Raw genomic sequence first — 18,567 nt, forward strand, 5'->3', positions numbered from 1 at the left:
AATGTTTTATTAATCCAACATATAAGGTAAGATGGGAAATCATTTGCTAATTTATTTTGACCTTGGATAGTGTATATGCTTTTTGGTATATTTACTGAATTCTAAAAAATACTACTTTTTTTCTTTTTTAATGTAAATTTATAAGCATATTGCTTAAGCTTTTATGCAATGGCATCATTTTTAGAAATTAAGAATTAGCAAATACTAGGTATTTCTTCAAGAATTTTATTCACTGGAAATATTGTATTTATATCACTAGAATTTTTAATCTTTTCAGTTTCTTTTATCTGACAGGGGTAAAAGAATCCTGACTTATCAGGTTTTTTTTTATGAAACCATTTAACCTGTCAAAATCCCAACAGCACTAAGAAGATTAAATGTGGGGAATTTTAGTAACAGTGTTTAGCAAATAAGGGAAAAGATTTTGATATATTTCTCAAAATGTCAAATGGAAACATTAGTAATTATTTTTAAAATTTGCATATTTTAGAGTTCCCTTAGTTTCTGAATTGACTTTTCTTCAAAAATTTAATTAATATGATCTTATATCTGTTTTACAAGGAACATCAAAAGTAGGAATGCTGTTTTTAATAATTTTAGATAACACCCTATTTTCATTCATGCACAGGTGTTTTCTTAAGATGCCTACTTGAAAAGCAATGAAACTTACAGTGGCAAAGCCACAATAATCCTGAGCCCCTGCCCGTTTGCTACCCCTGGCTCTCTCCTTCAACTTCAGGAATGGCAAATGCGCTGGAAGAAGATATGATTCTTTATTGTGCAAATCGGCAATCTGTACTTCAGAACCGACCCAACCTGGCACTGCCTACAAGATGGAAGTTCACGTTCCTCCATCACTACACATATTGCAGATATGGCAAAGTCAAATGTGGCAGTATGTGTTTTCAGTGAAACTCTTAGTACTGTCATTGTGCCTTCTGTGAAGGCTGTAGATTTGCCATCTGGTAGAAATGACCTTACAGGTCCATGACACAGAACTGAAGAAGTCAGAAATGGTGTCAATGAGCAAGTCTCTTTAGAAATAGCATCAAAGACTCTGTCATCATTATCTTCAGTTTCCTCTAAAAATTTAATTCATCAGAAAATCAGAGGGATCTGGACTTTCTATTAAATCAGAAAATAAAGTATAAGAGGTAGCAAAACTACATAATAATAATATAACAGGTTTGTTTTTTAATAATTGTTATTTAATAATTGAAGGTCTTTGTTCTTTGTTTAAACCTGACAGTGCTTTCTTGGGATATTCTCTATTCACAGATATCCCAAAATTGTGTCTGAATGTTGTCCTGGTGGAATGAGTTAAGTTCATTAAGGTTGATCATCACCTCAATGTTGCTGTTAGGGTGTACGATGTTTTTCTGGTTCTGCTCATCTCTTAGCAAATCCTTCCAGGCTTCCCTGAATTCACATCCCTCCTGGTTTCTAATAGAACAAGAATGTTCCATCACAGACACATACCACAGTTTGTTAAGCCATTCCCCAATTGAAGGACATTCACTTAATTTCCAATTCTTTGCCACCACAAACAGGGCTACTATAAATAGTTTTGTACAAGTGATGTTTTTACCCTTATTCATAATCTCTTCAGGGTACAGACCCAGTAGTGATATTGCTGGATCAAAGGGTATGCAGATTTTTGTGGCCCTTTGGGCATGATCCCAAATTGCTATTTAGAAAGGTTGTATGACTTCACAGCTCGACTAACAATGTATTAGTGTCCGAGATTTTCCCCATCCCTTCCAACATTGAACACGGGCCTTTCTGGTCATATTGGTCAGTCTAAGAGGTGTGAGGTGGTATGTAAGAGGTGCTTTAATTTGCATTTCTCTAATAAGTAATGATTTTGAGCAATTTTTCATATGATTATGAATCACTTTGATTTTCTCAGCTGTAATTGCCTTTGCATATGCTTTGACCATTTGTCAATTGAGGAATGGCTTGTTTTTTTTCAAAATTTGACTCAATTCTCTATGTATTTGAGAAATGAGTACTTTATCAGAAATACTAGTTGTAAAAATTATTTTCCAGTTTACTGCATTTCTTTTGATCTTGGTTACAGTGCTTTTGTCTGTGCAAAAGCTTTTTAATTTAATGTAATCAAAATTATATAGTTTGTTTTTAATGATGTTCTTCATCTCTTCCTTGATCATCAACTAGTTCCCTTTCCATAGATCTGACAGGTAAACTCGTCTTTGATCTTCTAGTTTGCTTATAATATTGCTTTTTATGTCTAAATCCTGTATCCATTTTGATCTTATCTTGGTATAGGGTCGGAGGTGTTGCTCTAATCTAAGTTTCTTCCATAGTAACTTCAAATTTTCCCAACAGTTTTTATCAAAGAGAAAGTTGTTATCCCAATAGCTGGACTCTTTGGGTTTATCAAACAGCATATTACTATAATTATTTCCTGCTATTGAAACTAGAATATTCCATTGATCCACTAATCTGTTTCTTAGCCAATAACAGATGGTTTTGATGACTGATGTTTTAATAATATAATTTTAGGTCTGGTAAAGCCAAGCCACCTTCTTTCACACTTTTTTTCATTGAATCCTTGGAAATCCTTGACTTTTTATTTCTCCATATGAATTTACTTACAACTTTTTCCAACTCATTAAAGTAATTTTTTGAAATTTTGATTAGTAGGGCACTAAACAAATAGAATTGTCATTTTTTTATTAGCTTGGACTTATCCATGAGCAGTTGATGTTTTCCTAGTTATTTAAACCTGATTTTATTTGCCTGAGAAATATTTTGTAATTGTTTTCAAAAAGTCTGTGAGAATGCCTTGGCCTTGAGGTTACTTTGAATGGGATTTCTCTTTCTAACTCTTTCTGCTGTATCTTGCTAGCCATATATAGAAATGTTGAGGATTTATGAGGGTTTATTTTGTATCCTGTAACTTTGCTAAAGTTGCTAATTCTTTCTAGTAGTTTTTGAGATGATTTTTTTTGGAATTCTCTAGGTATACTGATCATGTCATCTGCAAAGAGTGAAAGTTTTAACTCTTTCTTCCCTATTCCTTCAATTTCTTTTTCTTATTGCCGTAACTAAGATTTCTAGTACAATATTGAATAATAGTGGCGATAATGGACATCCTTATTTCACCCCTGATATTATTGGGAATTCCTCTAGCCTATTCCCATTGCATATAATACTTGTTGATGGTTTCAGAGAGATACTACTTCTTATTCTAAGGAACAAACCATTTATTCCTATACACTAGTGTTTTTAGTAGGAATGGGTGCTGTATTTTGTCAAAATCTTTTTTCAGCATCTATTGATATGATCATATGACTTCTGATAGGTGTGTTATTGAGATGATTAATTATACTAAAGTTTTTCCTAATATCGAACCAACCCTGCATTCCTGGGATAATTCCTAGTTGGTCATAATGTATTATCCTAGTGATAATTTGTTGTAATCATTTTGCTAAGATTCTATTTAAGATTTTTGCATCTATATTCATCAGGGAGATAGGTCTATAATTTTCTTTCTCTGTTTTAAGTCTTACTGGTTTATGTATCAGCACCATATTGGTGTCAAGAAAGAGTTAAGCAGAGTTCTTTCTTCACCTATTTTTCCAAAAATTTTCATAGAATTGGAACCAATTGTTCCTTAAATATTTGATAGAATTCACTTGTGAATCCATCTGGCCCCTGATTTTTTCTTAGGGAGTTCAATAATAGCCTGTTAAATTTCTTTTTCTGAGATAGGGATATTTAGGTTTTTAATTTCCTCTTCAATTAATCTGGGCAACTTATATTTTTTATAAACATTCATTTCAATTAGATTGTCAAATTTATTGGCATAGAGTTGGGCATACTAATTCCCAAATTATTACTTTAGTTTTCTCCTCATTGGTGGTGAGTTGTCCTTTTTCGTTTATGATACTAGCAATTTGTTTTTTTCTTTCTTTTTTCTTAATCAGATTGACTAGACGTTTATCAATTTTATTGTTTATTTCATAAAACCAACTCTTGGTTTTATTTATTAGTTCAATAATTTTCTTGCTTTCAATTTTATTAATTTCTCCTTTGATTTTTAGAATTTCTTATTTTGTGTTTAATTGGGGGTTTTTAATTTGTTCTTTAATTTTTTAATTGCATATTTAGTTCATCAATTTCTTCTTTCTCTAATTTATTCATGTAAGTCTTTAAAGATATAATATATCCCCTGACATCCACCTTGAGTATATCCCATAGGTTTTACTATGTTGTTTCATTATTGTCATTAACTAAGATGAAATAATTAATTCTTTCTATAATTTGTTGCTTGGTCCACTCATTCTTTAAAATGAGGTTATTTAGTTTCCAATTTGTTCTGGGTCTATATCTCCCTAGCCCAATGTTGCATATGATTTTTATTGCATTATGATCTGAGAAAGATGTATTCATTATTTCTGCCTTTCTGCAATTGAACATTAGATCTTTATGCCCTACTTAGTACATGGTCAATTTTTTGTGTAAGTGCCACGTACTGTAGGGAAAAAAGCATATTCCTTTCTGTCCCCATTCAATTTCCTCCATAAAGTCTATCTTATCTAGGTTTTCTAACCATCTGTTTACCTCCTTAACTTTCTTCTTGTTTATTTTATGATTAGATTTATCTAAATCTGAGAGCGGGAGGCTGAGGTCTCCCACTGGTAGAGTTTTGCTGCCTCTGTGTTCTTGGAGCTCTTTTAGTTTCTCCTCTAAGAATTTGCATGCTATACCATTGGGTGCATACATATTTTAATATGGTAATTACTTTATTGTCTATTGTACCTTTGATGACAATATAGTTTCCTTCCTTATCTCTTTTAACACTATCTATTTTTGCCATGGCTTTGTCTGAGATAAGTATTGCTACCCCTTCTTTTTTTCACTGCAGTTGAAGAAAAATATATTTTAGTCCAACACTTTACCTTTATTATGGATCTCTCTCTGCTTCAAATGAGTTTCTTGTAAGCAGCATATGTTAGTATTCTGGTTTTTAATCCAGTCTGATATTTGCTTATGTTTTAAGGGAGAGTTTATCCCATTCACATTCAAAGGTATAATTAGCAACTCTTTATTGCCCTCCATGTTATCTTCCTTCTGTTTGTATTTTTCCCCTTTTTCCCTTTATCCATAGTCCCCATCGGTTTTCTTTTTGCGTTCTGTCACCTTCAGTGTCTTTCCCCTCTTTTATCAACCACCCTCCCCTTTCTTTCCCCTTTCCCTTTTCCCCTCCTTCTCTTCCTTCTGTCAGGTCCCTTTTTCTCCCCCACCCTGTACCCCCTCCCCTTTCCCCTTTTTAATACTTGAAAGGCTAGATAATTTTCTTAACTTAACTGGGTGTTTATAAGTTAACTTTAAGCCAGATCTGATGAGATGAAGATTCAGGTTGTCCTCACCCCCTGCTTTCTACCCCTCTATTACAATATGTCTTTTGTACCTCTTGATGTAATGAAATTTACCTTATTCAGTCTTCCCCATCCTTCCATCTCCTTACTGTCCCCCTTTTTAATGAGCTATTGTTTTTAAATCCTTCTACCTGAGTCACAGAAAAGTTATGAGTGTCTATCACTTTAAGCTAAGTATATTCTCTCTAATAGAGTTACAATTTTCGAGAGTTATTAGAGTCTTTCTCTCATGTAGGGAATTTAGCCAGTTTCATATTATTAAATAGCAATTTTTTCCTTTAGCTTTTCTTTTTTTTAAACTTTTACATGTTTCTTTTGAGAATCATGTTTGATGTCCAAATTTTCTATTTAGCTCTGGTCTTTTCATCAGAAAATGTTGAATGTCTCCCATTTTGTTAAATGTCCATCTTTTTCCCTGGAAGAGAAGGCTTAGCTTTGCCATATAGTGGATTGTTGGATGCATTCCAAGCTTCCTTTTCTCTTTGGAATATCTCATTCTAGGCCTTGCAGTCCCTTAATGTTGATGCAGCCAGGTGCTGTATAATCCTTACTATTGCTATTTGGTATTTAAATTCTTTCTTTCTGGCTGCTTGCTGCATTTTCTCTTTTATCCGATACTTCTGGAATTTGGCCACAACATTCCTTGGTGTTTTCATTTTATCATCTCTTTCTGGAGGGAAGTGATTTATTTTCTCATTAACTATTTCCCCCTCTGGTTCCATGAAATCAGGGCAATTTTACATCACTAAATCCTGTAATATTAAGTCCAGGTGTTTTTTTTCCCTCTTCAGTGTTTTTGGGAAGGCTTATAATTCTCAGGTTGCCCCTTCTTGATCTGTTCTTGAGGTCAGTAATTTTTCTGATGAGGTATTTTACATTTTCTTCTATTGTTTTCGATCTTTTAGTTTCGTTAACAGAATTTTGTTGTCTCATGAAATCATTAGTTTCCACAAATTCCATTCTTTTTTTAGAGTATAATTTTCTTTATTTACCTTTTTCAACTCTTTTTCCAATTGGTCAATTTTATTTTTGAAGGAGTTTTCCATTCACCCAAGTGTAGATTTGAGATATTCATTTGTTTTTGCATTTGCACAATTGAGAATCTGAGAGAAATTTTCTTTTTGCATTTGCCCAATTAAAGATCTGAGAGAGTTATTCTCATTTTGTATTTGTCCAATTGCATTTTCCAAGGATTTCTCAAATTTAATAGCATCCAATTAGGCAAAATAATTCTACAATATTAATTTAATTTCCCCCTCATTTAATTTCATCCTCATTTAATTTCCTTATTCATTTATAATACTGGTAGTTTGGCTTTCTACTTTCTTTTTTTAATCAAATTAATCAGAGGTTTATCAATTTTATTGTTTTTTCATAAAACCAACTCTTGGTTTTATTTATCAATTCAGTAATTTTCTTGCTTTCAATTTTATCAATTTCTCCTTTACTTTTCAGAATTTCTAATTTGGTATTTACTTGGTGGTCTTTAATTTGTTCTTTCTCGATTTTTTGCTTCTTTCAATTGATTTCCTCTTTCTCCAATTTATTCATGTTAGTATTTAAAGATATAATATATCCCCTGACAACTGCTGTATTCCATAAGTTTTGGTATGTTGTCTCACTATTGTCATTATCTAGGAAGAAATCTTTAATTCTTTCTATAATTTGTTGTTTGATCCACTCATTCTTTAAAATGAGGTTATTTAGCTTCAATTTAGTTTTAGGTATATCTCCCTGGCCCGTTATTGCATGTGATTTTTATTGCATTATGATCTGAGAAGGATGCATTCACTATTTCTGCCTTACTGCATTTGATTATTAGGATTTTATACCCTAGTTCATGGTCAATTTTTCTGTAAGTTCCATATACTGAAGAAATAAAATTATATTCCTTTCTATCCTCGTTCAATTTTCTCCAAAGGTTATCATGTTTAGGTTTTCCTAGCATTCTATTTGCCTCCTTAACTTCCTTTTTTATTTATTTTATGGTTAGATTTATCTAAATCTGAGAGTGGGAGGTTAAGGTCTCCCACCAGTAGAGGTTTGCTGTCTATGTCTTTTTGTAACTCATCCAACTTCTCCTCTAAGAATTTGGATGCTATACCACTTGATGCATGTGTATTTAGTATTCAAATTGCTTCATTGTTTATGGTACCATTTAGGAAGATATAGCTTCCTTCTTTATATCTTTTAATGAGATGTATTTCTGCAGCCGCTTTCTCTGAGATAAGGATTGTTAGCCCTGATTTTTTCACTTCAACTGAAGCAAAATTTATTTTGCTCCAACCTTTTGCCTTTACTCTGTATGTATCTGTCTCCTTCAAATAAGTTTCTTGTAAGCAGCATATTGTAGGATTTTGGTTTTTAATCCACCCTGCTATTCACTTACATTTTAAGGCAGAGTTCATCCCATTCACATTCAAAGTTATAATTACTATTTATTGCTCTTCATGCTATCTTCCCTCTGTTTATATTTTCCCCTTTTTTTCCACTTTATCCATATTCCCTGTATCATGTTTCTTGATACCACCACCTTCAATGTGTTTGCCTCCTTATATCCAACCCCCTTCTCTTTCTTTTCCCTTTTACTTTGCCTCTTCTTCCTTCCTTTCATTCTCTTAGTTCCTCTTTTCCTTCCCCCTCCCCTTTCCCCTTTTAATATCTGAAAGGAAAGATAAGTTTCTCAACTAAACAAAATGTGTTTATGTTAACTTTAGGCCTAATCTGATGAGAGTAAGATTCAGGCAGTTCTTACCTCATCCTTTCTTCCTCTCTATTGCAGGAGGTCTTTTGTACCTCTTTATGTAATGTGATTTACCCCATTCAGTATCCTTCATCCTCCCATCTCTTTACTGTCTCCCCTTTTTAAGGAGATATTATTTTTAAATCATTCTATCAGAGTCACAGATAAGTCATGAGTGTCTATTACTTCTTGTTTAGTACAGTCTCTCTAATAGAGTTAAAAATTCTCAAGAATTATGCGAATCTTTCTCCCAGGTGGGGATATAGCCAGTTTCATCTTATTGGATAGCACTTTTTTTCCCTTTACGTTTTTTTAAACCTTTTCTTGTGTCTCTTGAGTCTCCTGTTTGATGTCTAAATTTTCTATTTAACTCTGGTCTTTTCACCAGGAAAAGTTGGAAGTCTCCTATTTTTTTAATCGCCTGTCTATTCCTCTGGAAGAAAAGGCTCAGTTTTGCTGGATAGTGAATTCTTGTCTGCATTCCAAGTTCCCTTGCTTTTTGGAATATCACATTCCAGGCCCTTCAATCCCTTAATGTTTATGCAGTGAGGTCCTGTGTAATCCTTACTGTGACTCCTTTGTATCTGAATTATTTCTTTCTTGTTGCTTGCAGGATTTTCTCTTTTCTCTGATAGTTCTGGAATTTGGTCACAGTATTCCTTTCTGTTTTCCTTTTAAGATCCCTTTCTGGAGGGGGATCTATGTATTCTTTCAAAAAATAATTTGCCCTCTTCTTGCTGCTAAAACGATTGTAAAGAAGACATTCATTATGTTCTAACCAAGTTAATTGAAATCACAAGGAGTTTGACAATTGAATACCGAAGATCTCACAGGCCTACTCTATATCCTTAGATTTCTTCTAAGGTTCCATGATATCAGGGCAGTTTTCCATCACTAAATTCTGTAATAATGAATCCAGGCTTTTTTTTTCTCTTTAATGTTTTCAGGAAACCCAGGGATTATTAGGTTGTCTCTTCTAGATCTATTCTCAATGTCAGTGGTTTTTGCCTATGATGTATTTTACATTTTCTTCTAATTTTTTTTCGATTTTTGTTTTTGTTTAAGAGATTCTTGTTATCCCATGAAATCATTAGTTTCTACAGATTCCATTCTTTTCTTAGAGAAGAATTTTCTTCATTTACGTTTTCCAATTTGTCAAGTCTATTTTTGAAGTAGTTTTCCATTTGCCTAATTGTAGTTTTGAGAGAATTATTTTCTTTTTGCATTTTCCCATTTGAGGACTTGAGAGAATTATTTTCTAAGGATTTGTTTTCTTTGTTTCGAGATGTTACTTTTCTCTTACAAGATGTTAATTTTCTCTTGTTTCTTTTCCCAATTTTTTCCAATTGATTTTTAAACTCTTTCCTAATTTCTTCTGGGAAGTCTTTCTGAGTTAGAGACCAATTTGTATTCCTCTCAGAATTTCTAGATCTCTCTCTGAATTAGGACCTTTGCTTTTGAAGTTGTTTTCAATGCCCCTCATTCCATTGGTCTTTCTTTATTTTTCCTAGGATCTTGTGTTGGCAGAGGGGTTGGTTTACAGATCATTGTTTTTGATAACTCTAGAAGTTTTGCTAACTGGGTTCAGTAAGTTCAAGTGGGCCAGTAGGGGATGTTGGTTACATTCTCTGGAGTGTCTGTGACTTGATTTCAGGGCCTCTCCTTAGACCTGGAGGGTGTGGGAGTGCAACTGGAATCTGTTTTCTTTGAATAATGTAGGCTGGGCCCTGGGGCGAGAACTATAAACTCCCTATTTGGCTGAGGGAGTTCTCCTGACCACACCTTAACCTGCGGGTGGGGTAGATTGGGGAGGGCTTTTACTGTGTTTGTTCTAGGAAGAGACAGTATGAAGCTCAGTGGAGCTGAGTAGATCAGTGTCCAGTCACCCTCAGCAGCTCTCTGTGCTGGAACTTGCCCTCCAGCCCTTCTGGGACTCCAGACTTCTGCTCCCACAACCAAAGACTTTGTGACTAAGACCGGACCTCTGGCTTCACCCCACTGCTTCCCCTGGACTGATTCTCTGCTCTTCCCTCCCAATTCACCCACAGTCCCCTGAGATAGACCTTCTTGTTAGATCTTCTTCTCTTAACTTCTTTTTTTGGGTTTTGTCAACAAATTTCTGTTAAGAAGTTTCTATCATATTATTTCTGAGGGGAAACTAGGGGACCTTAGCACAGTGCCAGTCTTCTTTTTGCCATCTTGGCCGGAAGTTCAAACTACTATTTTGTAAGTGTTATAACCAGATACTATTTATTTCCCCTACAGGTCTTTTAAGCATGTATCTCTCTTGAAGAGAATCTAGGTAAGTGTATCTTATTATTCAAGCATGTTATAGATGATTCTGTTTCTTTTTTTTTTATTATTGTAGCTCTCTCAGGGACTTGACTGAAAGAAATAAATACTAATATTTACATATTTTGAATTTCTTCAGTAAATTCTCAAAATATTGCAAAATAGTAAATAAAATTCAACTTCATCCAATTTTTATAAAAAGTCATATTTGTCAAGTTTGGTATCTCATACTTTATTTCAGATATTCCTAAATTATTTAAGCTAAATGTGGAAAAAACTTAACCATAAAATATTAATGGTAGTGAAATCAATATTTTGACAACCTTTCCTGTTCTCTCAAAAGTTTTACTAACTAAACATGTGTCTGAGGACTTCTATACTATAATAATTTCTGCTTTCATTCTTAATCATCTAGGAAACCATCTAAGACTATATTAATTGCAGAGAATTTATTGACCCTACATAGGTAGAGTTTCTCACATGGGTAATCCCTGTACCAGTGAAATCAAAGGTAATGAGAATTGGTGAAGATAAGATAGCATAGCTACCAAGTGGTTAGGAACTGCTAAAAAAGATTATAAAGAAGACATTCATTGTGTTCTAACCAAGTTATTTGAAATTACAAGGAGTTTGAAAGTTGAATACTGAAGATCTCACAGGCCTACTCTATATTCTTAGATTCCTTCTTGGTAATATATTATTTTACAGGGGAAAATAGAAAGCATTTTATACTTTTGTGTTTTTTTCTATGTCTTAGCCAGTCAAAAATCTTCAGAACACTCTAGATCCAGAAAAGATTCCTCTTTAGAGGTATTTAGTGATGATACTGAGGAAGTATAGTTCCAGTGTCAACAACTTGTTACTGAAAAGGGGAAGGTATTAAATTTTAAAGCTAATCTTTTTTTTAACTTTTAAAAAAATTATTTTCATCCATTTGCACATGTATATTTTTAATTTACAAAATTTCCTTCCACCTCTCTTCCTACCAACCCTCCCCCTTAGTGGTGAACAGTCAGCACACATGTTTTTTGATAAATATGTTTACAGATTAGTTATTTTCAGTTTGAGGAATTAGCATTAAGGAGAAGAGATATATAAAAGATAATTTTATAAAGCTATTCTTAAATGGCCAAACTAATTAAACACATGACAGATTAATCATTAAGTAAAGTCTGTAGCTACTTCAGGTGAAAATATCCCTCAAAAATTCAATCATTCATTTCCCTACTATTCCAAATCCAGATATTAGATTGTTTGGAAACATTCTAACAGGTTTTGGATTTTGTACTTTTTTCCATATATTAGAGCAAAATAGCTGCAGAGTTCCTGGAAAGGAAGGCATGCTCTTTGCTCTGATGATTATATATTAACCCATATAGTAGTCATCATGAAAATATCCACTTTTATATTATATACATTACAATACTCTTAATGAATCCTTTTTTTCAGTCTAAATCTCTTGTAATTTTACTTCTTTATAAATTATGAAATTCAAATGTTATCTAGATAAAATAACCTTCCAGGGAAACTACTGTAAAAAAAAGATCCAAGTATACACTGGCAAACTTAATGATGAATAAAGTTCCATTTAGTGATAAAGATCTATAATGGTCATCATAATAAATTTGACTGTTTGGATATTATACTTTGCTAGAAAATTATTGAATATTTTTCAATTATATTAATTTTGTGTTCATAATTTATTTTGGATCCTCTTGGCCAAAACCAAGCTAAAGCAATCTTAATATTTCAAGGTTTATCAATCTTTACTCCCTCAAATAGAATACCAAAACACTCTTCTGAACCTATCTCATTCTGAATGCCTTCTTGTTCTCTCCACAATTTATGTATGGTTTGCAGTATGCTTATACTGTGTAGTTTTTCCATTTATACTCCTATTTCAATTATTGTTTTTTTCAAAAGTAGGGTTAATATTTCATATTTATGTAGCACTTTAGGGATGTGTCCTCATCTTAACTTATCAGACCATATAAGAGTGAAGTCATTTCTCTAACTTGTTCTGAGAAGCTTTGCTCAGACATTCAAGTCAGTGTCTTCTGCCCTGGTTTTGTTTTCCAGGGAGTTGGGAGGAGAATTCAGCCATGGAAATAGATTTATGTGAGCCTTCAGGGCCACTGGCTTTACTTGCACAAGGATAAAATAGAAGAAACAACCCTATCTGAGGAAGAACAAGCAATCAATATAAATGGTTGCTTGATAGATATTTTCTACCATGAAACCAAAAGGAAAAATGTATTCAGGTTTACCAGCTCAAATTGTGACTACTTATTTCAAGTGGAAAATAGAGATAACATGTTGGCCTGGATATAGATCATCTGGAAAAGTAGCACTCTCAGGGAAGAGGTACATTTTTCTGAGGGAGTCCCATGTTTTCAGTCCTGATTTCATCAGCCATTGATGGTGAGGAGAGAACAACTTTCCTCTGTTGTAATTTTATTTACCAGAAATTCACTGTTATGGAACAGGGAAAGTAGGGATGGACTTGCCAAGCTTTCCTGGACTGTCCATCAGACTCTTCATCACAAGACTGGCTTTGTCACTATAAGATCTTAGTCTCACATATCTTGTTTTCTCACTAATGAGAAGATTCTTACTTCACAAGAATTTTGTGAGGAAACAAGGGAGCTTTTAGAATGTCAGAATTGAGAAGGACTTTGGAGATATTCTCAACTAGGTAACATCTGAGGGTATAAATTCACACCATGAACTCACTGAAGACATACCCAATGAAAAGGAATCCATTTCCTTTCCAGATAAGACATTTCATTTTTGCATTTTGTACAAAGTTTTTCAGTATTTATTGAGATAATAAAATTATTTTGTTGTTTTTGTTATTGATGTGATCAGTTATGTTGATAATTTTCCTAATACTGAACCAGTTCTATAATTCTGGTATAAATCCCACCTAGTTGTAGTATATGATCTTTGTGGTATATTGCTATGATTAAGAAATAGATACAAGATAATGTTCAGAAGGCACTGTGAAAGTGCACTATTGTGGGTGACCATTAGTAGAATTCTGCCAGCAGACTAGGGCTCCTCAGAAACTTCACACCAAGCTAGTTCCTTTATATTTTTATCTGACTGGGGTAAAATGTTCATAACTGATGTTCAAATTGCACCAAGGAGAGAAACTTGCTGCTTGAGGCCGAAGCATCTGATACCTGGGGAGGTATGGCTCTCACTTTGTTGAATATTGCAGCAGACACAGGCAGGAGGCTCAACTTGTCAGAAAGGCTCCTGGAGGGAATAAGCCCTAGAATCTGATTCATCCAAATCTCCTTCCTATGCTTCTTTCCTCTCTATATTAGGATTTCAAAACCAAGCTATTTAGCAAGATGTGAATTCTATGAGATCATAAATCTACTAGTGATACTTAAGTGGCAAATTCTCCATATGAAAATAAATAAGCTTTATTTTTTTCCATTTTAAGCCAAAAGTTCTCCAACTACCTTTTATTACAAAATAATTTATACTATAGCTTCAGGCCTCTCTGAACAGTTGCATTTTGTAGGTTCTACCAATTTACTTCAAGCCTAATGTTCCAGTGAGAAAGTATAAGGCCTCACTTATTACATGTTTTTAAAATTGGGGACTTTGAAAAGTTGATTTTTCAGTCCTGGCCTCCATTTGTTTTATAGGACACTGAAGTCACTAGCAGAGACCATAGTCTGATGAGGTGAGGTTCCCACCCTCTGTTGGGAAAATTTGGTTTCTGGTTGATTTGAAGTGAGAAGGGGGGTAGGAAGAAAGCCAGTGAATTTAACTGTTGATTTCCTTCTTTTAGCAAAGCAGAGCAGCTGCCAAAAACACATTGTCAGAGTCTCATTACCAGGAACACTGTTCTTGTTTTTTTGTTTTTGTTTTTTGTTTTGCAAGGCAATGGGGTTAAACAACTTGCCCAAGGTCACACAGCTATGTAATTATGTCTGAGGTCAGATATGAACTCAGGTCCTCCTGACTTCAGAGCCTGTGCCATCTAGCTGCCCCAGGCACACTTTTCTTGGGACAGAATCAGAATAAAAATTTCAGAGTCCATACTCTGCCAAAGAAGAGTCAGAAAGAAAACACCTCAGTAAATGGGATAGATTTAACATACTTACTGATTAAGACTACTTAGAATATTAAGTTCTAACTTGAAAAATTTGTTCCTCAGTGTTACTTCTAATACCCTTTAGTGGTTGGGTTTCCTTACCTTCTGAGGTCCCTAGAGCCTAGCTTAGGCTCAAAAAAGATGTAGCTAACTTTGTATAATATATACATATATATATATATATATATATATATATATATATATATATACACATATATGACAAAAATTTAAAAAACCAAGCAAAATGTATTCCTTTAAAATGGAAGTACAAAATTCAGCTCTAGTACATATTGTTTTATGTAGAAATTAAACCTGGCCAATGAGAAACCAACTGTCACTCACATTCTCCTAAATCATATGGACCATCCTAGAATGGTATCTTTTCTTAACAAGACTCACTACTACAGCAATAAAATTTTAAATATCTTTTTAACTGTCACTAAGACCAGTTCAGCAGGAAAACACTATGATCATATTATCTGAAATAGAAATCTGAAAGCCCCCAGACATATTATCCAGTCCTTTATTTTTCTGTTTAGAATGAGAGACAGTAGGGACAACAGATTAAGACAGCTAGCCTCAGTGTCAGACAAAAAAGGGCGTACAAGTCAAGTCTCTTATCTGGTACCTATTGATTGTGTGGCCTTACCCTGGTAAGGTTCTTCACCTCTGAGTGTGACAGGTTTCTCTCAGAGCCCCCGTAGGTGCAAAGAAGGAAATCTGGACTTTGCATGAACTGGTAATATCACACATCTGGTAAAAAAAAAAATCAAATTTGTCAACACAGGTGTGTGTGTGTGTGTGTGTGTGTGTGTGTGTGTGTGTGTGTGTGTGTAGATGTATTAGTACAAATAAAGCTACTAAATGTTAAAGATAGAATTCCTGAATCTTTATCCTCCAGACTCCCACCTCCCCTTCCAGTAGTTTTGTTTTGTTTTGTTTTAGTTACAATAGAGATATATTGAAATCAAAGATGATGGATCTAGAATATTTAAAGAATCCTCCTCTGTAGCTCTAATGCAGTTAACTGCAAATGTGAACATTTGGAGGGGTTTTTTTCCATTGAAAAATTCAGTATAATGTATGTTGTAAAGAGATGGAAAAAGCTATCAGTATACTTTTAAATAGAAGGTAGTTTTCATTTGGAAATGAAAGACTAGAGGAAAATAGATCAGGATGACTTGTAACACTGTTAATTGATACACTTATTAAAAATATTAAAAGAATCCATTTAAACAAGTATAAATGATGGATTTGAATGAGGATTCAAATATCTTTTATTTTTCCTTACCTTTTTGCCCTCAATCTATCACCACCAAAGATGACATCAGTCCTTTAAAAGATAAAGGCAACTGGAAAAAAGGCATACCAAATATTATGAGAAAAAGCCAGCTGCTATAGGTACCTTTGATGTTACACTGGAGGAGTGTCCCCTGGCCCATTCCAATTGGGTAGGAGATAGCTTCTTTGCTTGTATCCTTCTGTCTCATGAGGGTGGGGGCTCTCCCTAGGAAAAGAGAACAATTTGAGACAATTTTACATGTCTTTCCATAAATTTGTCCCTGCTGAGGGGGCACTCACCTGTCAGGGCCGTCATTACATGTTTAATTTGGGCATAGTGTCATCTGTGTAATGTTATAACCTCCTCCTGCCCAGCACCAGCTTTTCTAGTGACCTTTGAGTGTTCTGCAGAGATTTTTTGTGATCTCTGTACTAAAGCCCTGTGTTGCCCATCACTCTGGCTGCTCTGGGCCAGGGACTCTGCCTCCTTTGGGGTGGGAAGGCAAAAGATCAAATTGGCATCGTAGTGAGGAGAAGAGTGTGCTTGTGGGGAACATCCTCCTGAAGAAGATGGGGGTGCCCTCCTGGATGTATTTTGCCCAAAGTTCTGACTTTTCCCCAGCAATACAAGGATACAAGGGCACTTTTGTTCTTCCTCCAGTCCTCAAACCCTCCTGGTGCTCCCCTCCCCTCCTTAGTTCACTGTTTTTCTGATTAATTCTCATTTCCCTATTTATGCAGCTGGATCCCCATCAGCATGTAAATGACAGCATAAGGTATTTTAGTTTTGTCTCTGTGTGTCCCCAAAATAATCCTGTATCTCCCTCCCTCCACCCTTATCCATTCTTTTATTTCAGATGGAATCATGAAATCTAGCTACTGCTTTTGTTCTAATGCTTGTGTGAACATCAGAATATAACATGACAAATATGGTGACTTACATGTCTGACCAATACAAAATTGTAGAAACACTTTATTCAACATGTAAGTGGGTGATTAGGATTTGGAAGACTCTTTGAATAAAGTTAGTTTTTATTTAAATTCTTTCTCCCTTTTGTTAACACAGATCTTTTCTCTCTATCCCTCCCTATTAATGACAATCTGTCATTTAAATTTTTACCATGACTGGTTTTTCACAGAAGAAGGTGCACAAGAGCCTCTTCTTATAAGTTCCTTTTTGTCTTTTGTATTTGTTGTCACTTGTTTTGATTTGGGACACACAGACCTGAACTTTAATGATGTGACCATGGTCCACTATTTGCCACTATTAGCTCTGCATTTCAGAAGTTAATTTTTTCCTTTTGAATTTGTCGTAATGAAAATTCCAGCAATTACAAACATTGTACTAGGTTTTGTTATTTTTAAGCAATGTAGAAAATTAAAGTATGTGGGAAACAATGTCTTGTGTTTTCACTTTTTAAATATTGTTAAAATTGTTAAAATATAATGAAATAATTTCGAAGTCATTTTGAAGGGATCTTTGTGTTTTAACCATAGACAATAGTTCAGAAGGAAAACACTGTGGAATCTCAGCCAAATATTGATTATTTCCTGAGCAACATTGGATGGGCATATCTCTTGGAGATGTATCAGGTATCTTTGCCTGGACAGTGCTAATCTGTAGGCTAGAAAAATTACTAGATTATATTATCATGAAAGAGCAAATAATTAAGTAATAATTCACTATGACTTTCTTTTTCTCCTTGTTTTTTCCTTTCCACTAATAAACTGATTCTCCTTTTTCTGCTGATCTTGAGTATCTTCCAGTGATTATAATGTCATTGACAATGCATGTAATTAGAATGCTTGTGACTTTGAAAGTTATGAGGGGAAATGAACATATATGGCCCTGTTTTCTTCATTCACACAAAAACAGATTAATGCTACCGAATATTTATGTGGTTGCTGTGATGGTAGAAAGTTAGACCTTCAACATGGTAAAAATCCCTATAATTCCAGAAATTAGCAATGCATTCTATTTATTTATTCATTCATTCATTCATTCATTCTTTATTTATTTACTTATTTATTTGTTTGTTCATTTATTTAAAGCAATGGGGTTAAGTGACTTGTCCAAGGTCACACAGCTAGGCAATTATTAAGTGTCTAAGGTCAGATTTGGACTGAGGTCCTCTTAACTCCAAGACCTGTGTTCTATTCTCTACACCACCTAGCTGCCCCTAAGCAATGCATTTTAAAAGCACTAAGTTAATTAAATATTTAGGACCACTCATGGCACTGGTTTCGTAAACTCCTATGTACTGTCTCTTATAAAAATCAGTGTCTTACAAGTTCATTTTCTATTTCTTAGTTACTCCCCTCCCTCTTGGTGAAGCTCTAGACTCTTTGAGTGAACAATATTTCCCTGCTGCACTATTGCACTAACCAGGCATGTTGTCTCCTATTCTTTTCCCTTTATTTCTGGTTCTTGTTCTTGTATTAAAGGTGGTTGCAGCACTGTCTGATACAGGCAAATCTATACTAATGTTGCACAATAGGTGAAATGGGACATGTCTATCCCATGGTCATATCACTAGTGGACACCTTGGCATCCTTGATGGACAATTGGACCTTATAGGTAGACTGTTGCCCACACTGTAGCTGCCTTGTCTGCAGAAATCCCCCATACTTGGGGGGTTTATCTGTGCTCTAAATTTTCTTTGAAAAGTATTTTAAACAGATCAACGCTATTTTCTTAAAGTTTTTTGTTATTTTTGAAAGCAGAACCT

At 34.3% G+C, this 18,567-nt stretch overlaps 1 pseudogene; it reads left to right on the forward strand.

The window, feature by feature from the left end:
• Positions 1–741: 741 nt before the first annotated feature.
• On the forward strand, positions 742–18,340 carry LOC141492310 (rho GTPase-activating protein 21-like; annotated as a pseudogene).
• The last annotated feature ends 227 nt before the right edge of the window (positions 18,341–18,567 follow it).

This window comes from Macrotis lagotis, chromosome 6, assembly GCF_037893015.1.
Source record: "Macrotis lagotis isolate mMagLag1 chromosome 6, bilby.v1.9.chrom.fasta, whole genome shotgun sequence".
Taxonomy (NCBI): Eukaryota; Metazoa; Chordata; class Mammalia; order Peramelemorphia; family Peramelidae; genus Macrotis; species Macrotis lagotis.